Genomic DNA, 15,995 nt, shown 5'->3' with positions numbered 1-15,995 from the left:
AATATACGAGCAACTGTGCAATGAGCATACAAGCATTCTGCATAACAGCAGCACGAGGCGTGAAAACCAGCAATGTAAGCAGGAGACACTTTGGCATCAGACCTGAAAGGGAAACATGCTTGCAGGCCATTAGGCCTCACCTTGGGCATAAAGACGTAGTCAGGCATGAGTCTGAAACATTACATTAGCGTAAATGCCATACACTGGAATCCTACTTAGGCCTAAAGTACAAGAACATCAGGGTAACAGTATTAGGCCTAGTCCTGTGGGCATAAATCACATTGGCATAAAAGCATTAGGCATCACATGTGAGTATAAACATGAAGCCTCATAACGTGGCATGAAAGCATTAAATATGCACAGTGGCATAATCATATGCATTAGGCATCCTTGTGGACATAAACATGAAGCCTAGAATGAAAACATCCGGTCAGGCATATAAACACACTATGCGCAAAACCCTATTAGACTGGGGCCTAGAACCTATGCGCATAAAGGCATACATCAGCAGTGGTCATCATCCACAGTGTAGGAGCATTAGGCGTTATCATTAGGCATCACTCCCATTAGCATAAACCCATGGGGCATCCCAATAGCACATTATGCATAACCATACTACCAGCGGGGCATAAGCCACATTATCCGCATGAGGTATAGCACATGAGGCCTTCCAATAACCATAGCAGGGCGCCCCCTTAGAACACTGTCCTCATCATGGGGCAGAGGCACACCCTGGCCTTCAAGAGAAACTTGCCCACACGCTGCAGATTCGCTTTTGCGCCACTGCGCCGGGGGAGCCCCTCTCCTGGGACTCTGGACTAAAGAGATGCAACCACTGGGATGTCCAAAACAACATCCTGCCCACCTTGCAGCTGGCCACTTCTGCGGGACAGCTGTGATGCCAAAAAGAAACAAGGGCAAGATGGAGCCCCCTTCTCTGGAACTCTAGAAGTCCAAAATGCCCCCGTGGTGCAGCTGCTGCTTCGGCGGTGCAGCTGAAAATGAGCACTGGCCCCGGGCAGGCTCCAGACGTCTCCGCGGGCACACTGGCGACTCCGGCGTGCGGAGGGCTCTCCCAGCACACGGGAGCCCTGCTTCAGGAGGCACCGACTCTGGGACTCCTCCTCAACTGCTCCGGTCTCCTCCTGCATGCTCGGCACACATGGGGCTCTCCTCAGTGTATGAGAGCCCCGCCACCAGCAGCGCTTCGCCGGACTTCACCCGGCCCCCCTCCTGGGATCCGGGACTCCAACGAAGATCCCGCTTCCTCTTGGGGCTCTCCTCTGCTCACGGGGAGCCCCCACCCACTTCCGGCCAGCTCAGGCGAGGTTCCGTCTCCTTCCGCGGCGACTGTTCTCTTGTCATTGGCCCCGGGCTGCGGCAGTGATTTGCGGCGATTTTAGAGTGCGGCATGGGCTCCCGCTTGTTCTGGCATGAAGACCGCGGGGTGGGCACCCGCGGTTTTTAATAAGTCGCCCGTTGCGGGGTAGGCACCCACTTGGGGTTCTCAAAAGGCGCGAAAGCGTGGTAGAAATGCGGGGTGGGCTCCCGCTGTTTCAAATAAGCACACAAACGCGGTAGGCTCCCTGCGTGCTTTTAAGTTAAACCGCTCTCCCTGGCAGCACACACTGCAGGACCCACGCACCTTCTTCTGGACAGTACACAGACAGCGCTCTCCTTGTGCAGGAATAAGGTTGTAGCGCTAAGTCCCACAAAAATAAAGGTGCAGCGCTCCTCTTCCCCTGGCACTTTACATGCAGCGCTCACTAGGCGCTAGAAAGCAGGCGGGGCACATTCACTGCTGGAATAACGTTGTGGCGCTCCCAAGGCACTAGGTCCCACAAAGCAAAGTAGTGCCCACGCTCCTCACCTCCTTGGAACACAGGCAAACAAAGTGGAGCGCTCACCAGGTGCTAGGTCAGGAGAGCAGGCAGGCAATGCTGGGCAAGATCAGCAGGCAGTGGGCACTCATCATTAAAGGACCGCAGTTCCTAGGAACAGTCATCCCCCATAACATGGCACTCCTCCTGGCATAGCAGTCTTCACTCCAGTGAAGGGCTCTCACTGGCCTTGTGGACAGCGGAGGGGTACGGATGGGCACAGGGGCCAGCACACAGGCCTTTGCGGTGGTACCTCCTGGCAGAGTGTCCCCTCTCAATCAAGTCCACGCTCAGTCTGAGCACATGGAGGCACAGCCCCCCTATAAATACACCCCTCACCCCACCTACCAGAAAGGACTAGAACCTTCTAGAAGGTTCCTGGCAGTTCCAGTCCCAACTGTCACTGTGGGGGAGGTGTAGGGCACCCTGTCGCTTCGAGCACTAGACTGCCAACCCACCGCAGGCAGGCAGCACAAAGCACGCAGCAATGGCGTCTATTTTAAAAGTGAAGTTACTGCAATGGTGGAAATAAAGGTCCAACACGACCCCCTCCTAGCCAAAAGCCAGGGTAGACCAATCAATGCATTGATGGGCTTCCCTGCTTGGGGAGAGAAAACATGGACGCGGGCCCACAACTGCAGGGGCACCTGCAGGTTCTCCTCCACTCTGGAACCCGGTGGTTCCCTCTGTCAACGCTCCCTGGACCAACTAAACCACCCCACTGGCACTCTCTAGTCGGTTGCGACCAGGACCGGCCCCTAGGCCATTCAGATGTCTCTGGCCCTTGCTGTCTCACAGAGTGGGGGGCAGTAGCCCTAGGCCTGTAGTACCCGTTGGCCACTCCACTTCTCCTCCGTGTAGTTCCAAACTGCCACTGGTCCTCCCACCTAGGTCCGCACCCTCAGGGTGACCAGCAGCCCGGAGCGAGGCTCTCCCCCCCCTACCTCTCCTTCTGGGGTTCCGCCCTCTCCTCCTATGCAGGGCACCCTCAGAACACCCCTCTCTCACTCGTCCAGGGCCGTGACCCTGCACCTCATCCACCAACCCAGGGTCTAAACCCTTAAGTTGAACCGGTGCCAGGGGCGAGTCTTCCTTCTCCCTGCACCCCCTCCCACAGTTCCACACCCTGTCAACTGGAGTAGTACCCCTGGAAGACAACTCCGGGGGGACACTGATTACAGGTGTCCCACCCTCCAGGTCAGGCAGTCCCTGCACCTGGCATCCCAGCCCAGGATCTAAACCATGTGACTGAGCAGACCCCAGAACCCCTGGAGCTCTGAATACAGACGCCCGGGTTCTCCCAACACTAGGGGATCCCCTTCAATGGATGGCTTATCGGGACAGCCTAGGCTCCCAACCTGGGGCTCCCTTATGGACGTCTCCAGGCCCTGAGACTGCGGTTGGGGCACCTCGGGACACCTCCCCGTCTCACTCCTTCTTGTAGATAGATAGTGAGGCCCTACAACCCTCTCACTACCCTGGGACCTAGCTGGGCTATTCGGCACCTCTCCCACCTTGCTGGGTTGGAAGACCCCTGAGCCACTCCCTTCAGGATCCCTCCCCAATGCTTCCTCAGACTCTTTGACACTCACCCAGAGGTCTGCCTTCCGTGCAAGCTCCCTGGGGTCAGAGAGCCCACGGTCAAACAGGTGGTGGTGCAACCTTGGGAAGCAATTTCTGAGCATGTGCTCCCTGATAATTACCTGGAACAGCCCTTCCCAATCATTCACCACACTACACACCATCCAATCCTCCAGTGCAGTCCAACACACCTCCACAAACTCCTCCCAGGACTGATGAGCCAGTTTTCCACTGCCCTTGAACTCCAACCTGACCCCCTCTTCCTGGGAATCAGGCACTGTCTTCCGGGCCCTGGGAGTGGGACTCCCTACACTGGATTCACCCTCGCTGCCACCACTGGATCCCAACCTCACTGGTGAATCCAGACAACAGAAACCACTCTCAGGGTACAACCTACCCTCCTGAGCTAGTCTCTCCCTGGCGAAGGCCCTTTCAGCCTCAGCCATCCTTTCCTGTGCAAGGACCTTTTCGGTCTCCAGCTTTTTCTCTTGCACCTTCAGCTGTGCTATCTCCTTGGCGTGCTCTAACTTGAGCCTTTGCAAAGCCAGCTGGTGCTCCCTTTCTTCCCTCCTATCTACCCACTCTTCTGGGGACAGGGAAAGGGTTGGGGCAGTGCTCTGGGACTGGACCCAGTATGGGACTCCCTGTCTACGGTGTCCTCATTAGCTACTGACATCTCCGCCCTGTCATCTTCTTCCTCCTCTTCAGAGCCACCACCCTCCAGTGTTATGGACTGGGAACCCCCGCTCTCAGAGTCCTCCTTACTCCTGGGATCCTTCTCAGGGTCTCCCTCTTTTTTTTATTTTTGTCCTCATACAGCCAAGTCACTAGATGGGATTCCTCTAACCTCTCCGACCCGGGGGGGAGAGGAGAGCTTTCCCTCCTAGATCACACCAATACCTTATCCCCATCCCGTTCACATATCGGTGGGTACTGGCATCATGGTGGTGGCTTGACAATGACATCATGTCACACAGTTATTTTAACAGGCCGTACACATGCAGTGCCGCAGAAAAGCCTGTCACTGTACTCCTCTGCCTCATTTTTTCTCTGTAGCTCAGTTTAGATCCTTTCCACAATCTGACTGAAGCGACCCAAGTCGTAACAGATGGTATTTGGAAGTAAGCATAGATCGTAGCTATTACAGTATAACTAAGACATACAAATCTGGAACTGTACTAATTTATCCTGTTATCATCATTAGCTTTCAGAACTTACTTTGAAATTAATTTTTTTATTTTGCTACGGGAATCTACTGGCGAACAACCACCATCTCATAGCATAACATTTTCTTCAGAGCTACGAACTCATAAAAAACCTGTTTTCCTAAATCTTCTTCCTCCTCTTCTCATATTTCCATACTGAGCTGCACTTTTTCTCCCTTTTTTTTGAAATATCACTAAGTTTGTTGGTTCTGGATCTCCTGTTTGCGGTTTCCCTCTTCACTTATTGAAAGGTTCTTTCTTTTTTTTAAATATAACCTCGCTTATGGCACAATATGTCCTCTCGTTTCACTTGGACTAAAATACTTTCCATCTATTTGCACGGTTGTTGGAGCTTCTTCTTCCTTTCTGAAAATCCTTACTTAGATGTTCTTAGGTCTTCAGAATACAAGATATGTCATGTATATGTCCGTATTATTGTCTTTACAGCCTTGAGGAAGTCACAGATGTGACAAAACACATGTTGGCTGTTCTCGCATTCTCTTACAAGGACTGGATCACGCTATTACAACATAAGACATCTTATTTTGTAACCATTTGTCAGAATCATTAGTGGTTTCAGTCCTGTAAAATATTGTTAAAAACACTTTTAGCAAAATTTGAATTTTGTATGGAATACATCTATAAACATTTTAAGTAATATCTCTGATGTTTTCCTGTGCTAAAGTAGACTTTTTGCTACAGTAGTCTTGACCAAATAATGTCATAAACTTAATTTCTAAACTTTAGGAGTGCCGGGGTACATCTTGTTGCACAAATGCACGTGTTAGAATATTAAAGTCAGAAATACTGGCTCCGCCAATATATGGTCTAATACTAGCTTTAAGCATGACTTGACTCCCACAGCTTGAAGTACTTCCACCCCTGTGTACCACAAAAGCAGGCTTTGTCTATGTTTGTAACATAGTCACAATAAGGCAGGTAATGTCCATCGTCACTAGATGGCACCAAATGCTATCTCTGCCTCTCAATAACTCTAAGAACATTGTTTTCTTTTTTCTTGAGATTTTCATGTAGCACAGCAGAACTCTGCATGGGCCCTGCATAATATTAGAGACCGAGAACCCACACTATTGCAATTGCCTGTTGTTGAAGAACATGATGGTGGGGTAGATACTGACTGTTTGGATGTTAGTGAGTTGTGTACCAAACTAAAACCCAACATTCAAGATGCCCCTCTGGAGTAGTCTGATTATATGCTGCTAATGGATGTTTTTTTATGTGAGAGGTGAAAGGGATATTGAAAGCAGTCTGTCGTTTCACCTTAGAAGGTGTAGTGGAAATTTGTGCAATGTAACTTCTGCACAGGTGGCTGAACTGATTGCTCTTACTAGAGCCTGAGGTGTCTCTGGAAATCTAGGAGTTACCATTTACACGGATAATCAGTACGGGTTTAATGTGGTCCACTAATTTGACCTTTGTGGTCCCAGTAGAGTCTCATGACCTCATCTGGCTCCCCTATCCATGATGAGCGCTATGTCGTGGAACTCTTTGATGAGTTACAAAAGCCAAATCAAAGCATGAAACATAACTTTCCTTCCTTTACCATATTCAGAGTAAACGTAGGACATACTGCACCTATTAACTTCTGTTTGTTCTTCTTCCAATTAGTAGCCTTGCTATTTGCCAAATCCTTCGCAATAAGTTCCCTTCGTGCCTCCAATTCTTTCATAAAATCCTTTTCCTCTCTATTCATCTCACAAGTAAGACTTTCCTTGTTGTAGGAGAGTGTGGTCTCGCCACTCAAAAAGAATCCCCATAAGCATACCATATTGTTAGACCTGGCATCTTTGGCATGGGTTTCCCCAGTATTTTTGCCTTTGCCTCCTGTGTCTTTTCTGTGTGTTGGGTTTAGTTTTTGCTGGTCTAGATTCTTTGGGCACTTCGCCACTGCTGTTCAGTGCCAAAGTGCAAGTGCTCCCTTTGTATATTATTGTTATGGATTAGTGATTTCATGATTGGCATATTTGATTTACTAGTCAGTCCCTAGTACAGTGTACTGTGTGTGCCTAGGGCCTGTAATTCAATTGCTACTAGTGGGCCTGCAGCACTGATTGTGCCACTCACATAAGCAGCTTATAAATGTGACTCAGATCTGCCACTGCAGTATCTGTGTGCAGTCAAGTACTGCCATGTCGACTTGGCAAGTGCACCCACTTGCCAGGCCCTACCCTTCCCCTTTCTTACAGGTTAGGCACCCCTAAGGTAGGTCCAAGTTACCCCTGTGGGCAGGGTGCAGTGTATGTGAAAGGTAGGACATTCCCTGGTGTGTGTGGCTTGTCCTGATAGTGAACTACTGCTAATTTCGTTTTTTTACTATTGCAAGGCTACTTGTTTGCATAGGATAGAATGGGGAGTTTGCTTATAACATCTTATAAATATAACTACCCCTAGGAACAAGGTAAAATAAAGTTTAGTATGCCTGAACTCAGAATGTTAAAATGCATCTTTTAGTGAGGGTGATTTTTACATTCTGTGTTTGAAAATACCACTTTTAAAAAGTAGGTATTTTCTTGCTTAGCCATCCGGTGTGCCTCCGCTGGGATGTGTGTTGACTGTCTGGCTTTAGATTAACAGGGGCTGGGGATGTGCAGTGGCTCCAGAGAGTCTGGATGAGTCAGGGCTGAATAGACCTGGGCTGCATTGAGAGTGGGGGAGGAGATTTCCTGTCACCTGAATGGGCCTGGTCTGCATTCCACAATGCTGTCTCCACCTCCTGCAAGGAAGGTGTACCAGAGAGGGCAGAACTGGTTTTGACTGACCACAGGGCTTTTCTGCCACCAGAAAACAAAGGATTTTGCTGTATAAATATTGGAGCCCAGAACTTTAGATCACTCTTGGACTGCAAGAGGAACCTCTGCCACAGAGAAGAGCTGGAGAAACTGGAGGAGGAGTACTGCCCCTTTGCTGTGTGCTGTGTGGGCTTGGCCTGTAATGGCTGTTTCTGCCAAGGAGAGGAACTGTGTGTGCATCCTGCTTGAGAAAGTATCTCCAAGGGCTTGAAGTGGAGCTTGTCTCCTGTTCCTAGGACTCTAGGGTCATTGTTGGCCAAAGGTTGGAGGCCTTGGGGATGTTCTTGTTCCTTTCTTTAGTTTCTTTGTTCAGTTGGGTTTTGGTTCCATTTGTTTCTTAATTTCCGGAGCCTCCCTTTTGTTTTGGTTCTCTAGCCAACATTTATGTGCTGCTCTGTCTCAGCGTTCATGGGGTCTTTCCTCCAACTCCCAGCTCACTATGCATGATGGGGTATTGGTTTGCCTCATTCTATTCCATAGATGTCCATATTTTTCACTTCTTCTTCTGTGGCCTTGCCACTGGATGGTTCATTCATGTCCTGATGGTTGTCTGTCTCCATGGCTGCCCACCTCATGGCTATGAAGTGGGTGTAGTTATTATTCAAGCTTGATTGGTACTTCCTCATGTATAAGGACTGTGACAAGGGAAGTGAGGTGGTAGTTTACAGATGACCTACCTAGAATCTTCATTTCCCCCAAGCTGAGCCATACTCATCACAATTCTGTAATCCATCCTCTCAAAGCTATTGCTTTCTTGGATCACTTGCTTGTTGACTATAGGATGTGGTATGTGGTTGGAGGAAAGGAAATTACATGTTGGTAGAAGCGAAGGAAGTATAAAAAAATTGCTAAAGATGGCAAGGTAATTTCTTTATTCTTGGTGAGGACTTTGACGTAGAAGGGTTATCTATAAAGATAATCAATAAGTAGATATTGAGCCACCATCAATAAGGATTGCAGTACTTTGAGCGTATATTTAAATTGACTTCACCTTCAAACATTTCTCCAGAGATAGCTGAAGATTATTTACCGATTAGGTAACGTGGGTATATTGACCCATCTTCTCTTCCTTATTATGTGACAGGAGATGACCAAATTATGCAGCAAGTTTCACTAAATTATGCTGCAAAAGGATACATTATGCTGTGTTAAGCAGCACATTTTATGATATTATTAATTCTTCATGTTTTCATTTTTACACATCTCTTAATACTGTCTGTGCACGGGATACACCTCATTAGTACCAGGTTAGCAACCAACACTAGGAATAAGCAAAAGAAATGAGCTGTTGTGATTTGTAGGTAGCAAGTTCAAATTCACATAAGACAACTTAAGCCTCACTCTTTCCAAGGAACCATTTTTCTAAATTGAAAAAAACACTTATTATTTACAGCATTTAGAATTGGTAAACCTGAACTATAAACTGCTATAAAAACACAACATGTTGTTTGTTCAACGATACACAGATCCCAATACAACGCCGTCCATGTATTATGTAAAATCACAATTTTTTAGGATTGAGTTTACCAAAAGTATGTGTTTAATAAACCAACTATAGGCCCTTTCAGCCAGCCCTCCATATCCACTGGCCACTTGTTGTGCCATTCACACTTTTCTGCCAGCTGAAGCATACAGAATAGGGAGGCAGGTCAGTCCTCTTCAACCATTAGCTAACTTGACTGTGAGTGATGGCATTCTGCTCTTTCACAAGGAGCACATCTACACACAAAGTTGATCCCTTTAGTGACAGGCAATACTATGGCAGTGTGTGCTTTTTGAGACCAAAACATAATTTTGCTATTAGCCAATGTTTTTTTTTTTTTTTAGATTGACACCCGGCAGCTTACCAATAAATGTTTCACAAAAATAATAAGATAACAACCAAGCATTGATAAAGTCAGAATTTTGGCATCCGACACCAGACCTTTTAGATATGCAATGCTTTTTAATTGCAATAGTTTGTCAAAGTAAAAGCCCAGAAAAAGAAGTGGCATATATACAAGGAAATGATGGTGTGTGGAGCTGCACCAAATTTGGCAGCACTGCGCTCCGACATTTCCAAACGCAGGGTGCACCGTATTTACAACAATACGCTACACCCCTGTGTTTTCCCTATCGCTGGTACTAAAATTAGCCACCTAGAGCCAACGTAGGCCTACTTGCAACCTTGAGTAAGGGTGCCTGTGTAGCAGGGAATTATTGTTTATGCATTCTGCAGCACACATAAAAGTAGCAAATTGGCATTATTTCATAATTGACACCTTCCTGAACATAAACAATCATTAATGCCGTTTTGCTCTTTCTATGTGAGCTGCAGTATGCAGCACACATAAAATATGCAATAATGAGCCACTCTAATGCATGGCATTAGTTTTTGGCGCTGCCTCAGATTTACACATCCTTGTAAAACTGGGGTAGCATCAAAATCAGTGGCGGCTCGCAGAGGGAGTGCTGCGGGCGGTAAGGGTGGGGCGGGGCTGAGAGGGAGGTGTAGTGAAGTCAGACATACGACGGGCAGGAGTAAAGTAAGTAAATAAATAAATAAAACTATTTACCTTGCGCTCGCTGCATCGCAAGCGCAAGGTAAATAGTTTTATTTATTTATTTATTTATTTATGTACTCTTGCCTGTCGTATGTCCGACTTCACTACCCCCCAACCCTGCCCCTCCCTCGCCCCGCCCCACCCCACTGCCCCGCAGGACTCCCTCTGCGAGCCACCACTGGTCAAAATGAAATGGGTGTTGCAGTGAAACGCTCACAGCAACAGCCATTGCACGCCCCTGTCACGGACAGTGATGCATGTAAAGGGGCTGTATTAACAAGGCGGGATTAAGCCAAAGTCGCTTAGCTCTGCTTTGTAAATATGGAGAATATGGAGATGGGCATAGCGCCACCAGAACGTCTCTAAAAGTGACGTTCTGGTGGCGCTGTCCCCTAGTAAATGTACCCCTCAGTCTTAGGAATTTCCTCTCATCTTTTAGTGTTCTTCCTCTTCATAAACTCACCAAATGGCAGCAGTAGGGACACACTGAGGCATATTTACAATGCCCTAGGAGCACTTTTACATCACCTGAGCGATGCTTTTGTGACGCTCTGGGGGCGCAGATTGCCAGCCCATAAATACAAGGCCATGCAAAGCCACTCTGCATAACTTTTCACGGCCTTGTACATATGGAGTAAGGCAATGTCTTAATCTGTGTTCCATGAGTGTTCAAATGAGTGTTCAAATCCAGCGCGCCTTCTCTTCTGGCTGCTCACACTGCTTACTTCACAATAGTGGAGAAGTTACGGCATGACGTCATGCCAGGTGAGCATTCTAGATGAAGAGAAATCCTTTAAAGAGAGTCATTTTCTCTCTGGATTTCCATTCTCTTTTTGCAACTCAGGAGCAGCAACATTGTCATGGTGTCAGCAGGGCTTTAAGTGGAATCTTATCAATATTGTATACAAACCATAGTTGCTGCCTATTTCTCTCATGCAACTAACAACCATAGACAAAGCCAATAGTCCTCACTTTTAGATGTTACTTATATCACATATCTGGATGCAATGACAAACAGCAAAATACAAGTCGGGCGGCACACTATGCTAAGCACAGATTTTTTCAAGCCAGGTCCTTAATTACATTTGCCATGCCCCTTTGAGAGAACCCCCAGTTTTTTCATCCCACTTAAAGCCCTGATGCTACCTGTGTATGGAAGCACTTTAGCGTCCCACACAGAGGGAGTAAGCACTATGTTGTGGAAATATGGATTTTTCTGGTCAGTTATGTCCCCTATCTTGGACCCCAACGGTTCTATATGCATGTCACAAGTACATGTATGTTCCCTCCAGTTCCAGTTATGAAGACGCAAATACATGTGCGTCCACAGTCAACATGTCCTCTGTCAGATCCGCCATGAATAGGCCGGATATTCCATTCTTAAGTACAAAAGGCCACCGGCTTTATATGGTTCACTTATGCCATTTTACAGTCCAGGCAAGTAGGCCCTGATTCTGTCATCAAAACTCTTCTTGCCTTCTGCCTCTGAAAGCTCCAGTCTGAGCCTGCATCTGTGACCATGAACTTTGTCTCATTCTCTGCGCGGCTCACAAAGCCTGACATCAGCCTATTCTCTGCCAAGAACTGTATTTCACCTTCGAATTATCTGCTTCTCCCTCAGCCGATGCATTCCTGCCTAGTAGTTTAAGTAAACATTCTTCCAGCTACCCAGCAAAGAGCCCGGTTTCTCTGTCTTAATACAAGTAATTCATAGCCCTGTTACTATGGAAGATTCCTGCCCTCGCGTTTAGTGTAGACACTTAGACGCTTGTACACGCACACACAGTCAGTATAGAATAGATTCTGTCCGAGAGTCCTTCCTTTGTGGATAACATAGTTCTTTAAACATAGGATGTTAGATATGATTTGGGATTAGGTTGACATAACCCCAGACTTTTCGTCTCCACATGTAAAGCTAAATGTCAAGTCCCCTTCACCCCCCAGTTACACGTCAATCACACGTCATGCTGCTGCGCGCGCATCTATTCCAAATATTATCTTATAGATCCACCTATATATGATCTCATACCCATTAGGTTCCTTTTTACTCCTTATTACACCCATTTTCGGTTACGTAGACAATTCGTCATTTTCCTTATCAATTGTTACGCCTACTGTATTCGCTTCATTGTAATGTATGTATTATAAAAGCCATTTCATGTCAATAATGTGTGTGCTTCACTTCCTGAACCTTCGTGGTGACGGAACATTGAGAGCAACCGATTATAATCGAATCAATGGAATAAAGCCCATTCCGAACCTCTAATACCACGGATTCTGCCTCTCATTTTACTGAGCTATTTTATTATGTTCCTGTATCAAATTCAGTCCCGGTAAAGGAGAAATATTTACCACATGAATGGCGCCCGAACAGGGACACTTTCTCATCTCACGCGCCGGCGGTGAGTTGCAGGCCCGGTCTCCTGCCACAGCTGGACGGACAATAACGCGTACCAGCAGGATTTCCTGTATCTCCCTCCGGTCAAGCGGGGGCGACTGAGACTGCGATCAACACCCAGACGAGGCGGTGAGAAGTGCGAAGTATCCCGACCAGAGCCTAGCTGAGAGAGCAAGATCCGAGGTATACAGAGACCCACCAGTCCGAAGTCAAGTCCAGTGTCCGACGAGTCGAGTCGAGTCCAGTCCGAGTCAAGTTCAAGTTACTGAGGCCTTCCGTTTCCGAAGCTACCCGGTGAGTACCATTACCGGGGAGGCATTTCTGACGTGCACATAGGTTGTGCCGGTCAAGACGGGTTTGGGTACACAAATCCGGTCTGCACTGTTTTAGCAGTGTATCTGTACTGTTTAGCAGTATATCAAGTATTCCAAGGTTTTCCGAAGTGTCTAGTTATTGTCTAGTTATTGCCGAGAATTAAGCTTGGTGGTTAGTTATGCAGACGATCATCATTGTTGTATCAGTTAAAGGTTTAATGTTTAATGTTTAATGTGTTTAAATACGTTCTGTATATTGTGGTATGAATGACTGTTCATTATCGTGTTTATTGTATTAAGTCTGTTCAAATTCAAGTATCAGGTCAGGTGGTCAAAATCGAGTATAAAAGTCAGTTCTCAATATGCCGCTCTTTTCGAAATTAAGACAGATCACTACTAGAAAAGGGGTTCTCGAAGAAGCCGTTCCTATTCCTCCTAGGGACACTCCAGGGCACTTCATGTATCATAAACATGGCTTAGACGCTATATTATTTCTTAATTTATGGGTAGACTACACCAAGGGATTACCAGAAAGTCAGAGGTGGCCCACAGCGGGAACCTGGGATGCAGAGTGCATCATGAAAGTAGAAGAAGAGTTATGGAAAAGGAAAGTCAGACAGTCACAGAAAGATGCCATTGAATTATGGCGTAAGGAATCGCATAGACGAACAGAAAAAGCACGTAGACAGGAAGAGAAGAGTAAAGAGAAATCCAATAAAGTTCAAGAAAATCTATTAATTGAGGAAGGTATCCGAGTGAAATCAGAACAAGTAGACAGACAAAGGAATGCCCTTATGAATGGTATGTATCCCCTTCTGGCAGAAGGATTACCTAAGGCTACCCCAGAAATACCGAAAGACTTGCCACCCCCATTATTTCCAATAAAGGTACATCCTAAGGGGCATCCTAGAACCGCAGAAGATGTTTTTCTTTCCTCATATTTAGATGACGCAGCTCCCGAGTATGCTAATTCCGCCCCGCATAGACCGCATACCAGGGAGGTCCAACGCTCAGATCCAGCACCCGTATCCCTACAGCAACAAATCGAGTCACAAGTTCTGGCAAGCACATCTGTTTCTACACCTGTTCCCACAGCTGCTTCTATAGCTGTGTCCACACCTATAGTTGCTGTATCACGTTCAACGAATCCTTTCGCACCCGACACCCCAGATGGGGCTACGGGAGGTGCTACCAATATTTTCTCTACGCCACCCAGAATAAATAAACTTACATTTCAAGAGTCAGGACATTCACGTACACCCAAACTCCTTAGTGCCCGTGCGCTTAAGGAACTTCTTATAGATTGTAGATATGACCCCGTGCCTGGAAAGGAGGACGAAATGACCCTAGCATCATTACGTCTCAGACGAGCCGCAGTGTATTTAGGGAAGTTACCAGGAATGACTGCGCATCTAGATAATATATACCATTTTGTCCACACAGGGCGAGATCCAGGATGTATTAACAGAGCTATGGAATACCAGAAGGTAGAGATACAGGGGGAACTGTTACGTTTCCTCATAAACTGTGTGATCAGAAATGAAGATCGACCGGGGGTAGACCCGGAAGCAATGAAAATTCTTACAAGATGGAGCCAGAATATTTCAGAAGGGAGACACGATAAACAAAATTGTATAATAGCCATGTGCCGAAAGATCCGTAAAGAAATAGAACGCCTACACGAAGAGAGATTAGAGGTAGACGAGTTTGAACAAAGCGAGGAAGAAGGGTCAGAACCGCTCACAGGACAGTCAGAAACTATAGCCTATGTAGGTAAAAGAAGATCTTGTAATAATACGAGACGTCTTATTGACCCAACACGCCCGATATGTCCAGACAATAACAGGGGTTTCCCAACACCCATAGTCCATATAAGGTCTAATGAGCATTCGTTCCAAACAGCTGACAAGCTACTCCGAGAACGTAGGGGTTATCATTTCCTCGATTCTATGGATGAACAAGATTTAGCCAGAGCAGCTGTCCATTGGGTGGACAGTCCCGGAAAATATAGTGATGATACAGTAGTACGCACATTTTTGAATCTTACCCCAGATGAACAGAGGTTAGCTGGGATTTATATGATTCAACAACTCATTATACTATATCGAAGTCAGCATTCGGATCCTGGTCCCTTACCCGATATATTGACTGAAATACTCGCGAACAGATGGAGAGGTCCAGATACTAAATTAATTAAAGAAATTCTAGAATCAAGAAAGCAATATATTCTTTTTGTATGTTCAGAACATGTTCCACTGCCCGTCAAGGAAAGAACAACGTATCACATAGATAGACAGAATCCCTTACGAGAAGTGCACCCAATAAAGGGCGAGGACAATCAGTTTAGACGCGTATTTGTATATACGCCCATATCGAAAATAGAATTGTTACAAATGAAGAAAGTGGTACCCAGTCATGACAAAGACCCAGCGGGTTTCCACCGAGAAATTAAAGACATGTTACTCATGGGAGAGTATACCTACCCCGACATTATGACAATATTAAAGGTATTGATGCCTGCTGGCATTTATGAGAAACTCAAGGAAAAAGAGTGGGAGGTAGGAGACCAAAAGATAGAATGGTCAGTATTAGAAGCAGAAGAAAGGGCCCGAACTGCAGGAGCAGGGCTTGGGGACAAAACTAAGGCATTACCAGGATTACTAGTACAGGTACTGCCGCGTTTATTAACTACGAAAAAGGAAGATTGGGGTACAATTTCAGCCTGTAAACAGAAGCAAGATGAGGACACTAGTGATTACTATGCCCGATTTGAAAAATGTTTTGGTATAAATAGTGGCATAAAAGCAAGTAGCGAATCATACCCACATCTGTTTGTAACAAAATTAGTAGAAAATGCCCTGCCCCCAGTAAAGAATAGAGTATTAAAATTCGAGAGTACCTGGCAAGGTAACACTCCATCACAAATGTTACAAATGTTACAGTACCATCACAATAGAATTAGAGAGGAACAAGAACATGAACACAGACGCATGAAAGACACGAAAATGAAAATGTTAGTTTCGCAGACAGTTCCAGCTGAAGGGCATAAAAAGGGTACGACACATTCCGATTCAGCAGGACCCGTAAAAGGGACATGCAATTACTGTAAAAAGCCAGGTCATTACGTACATGATTGCCCAGTTTTAAAACATAATATCAGCATAGGTAAAACACAAGAAAGATCACGGCCACTCAGACAGGATCAGAATGAACAAGGAGCTTTGCAGCATGCCCAGGCCATGCCAGCCGCACAACAGCCAATAC

The sequence above is a fragment of the Triturus cristatus genome, chromosome 5_1, assembly GCF_964204655.1.
Source record: "Triturus cristatus chromosome 5_1, aTriCri1.1, whole genome shotgun sequence".
In the NCBI taxonomy this organism is placed as follows: Eukaryota; Metazoa; Chordata; class Amphibia; order Caudata; family Salamandridae; genus Triturus; species Triturus cristatus.
The sequence above is the reverse complement of the archived record's forward strand: the minus strand, read 5'-3'. Positions refer to the sequence as shown.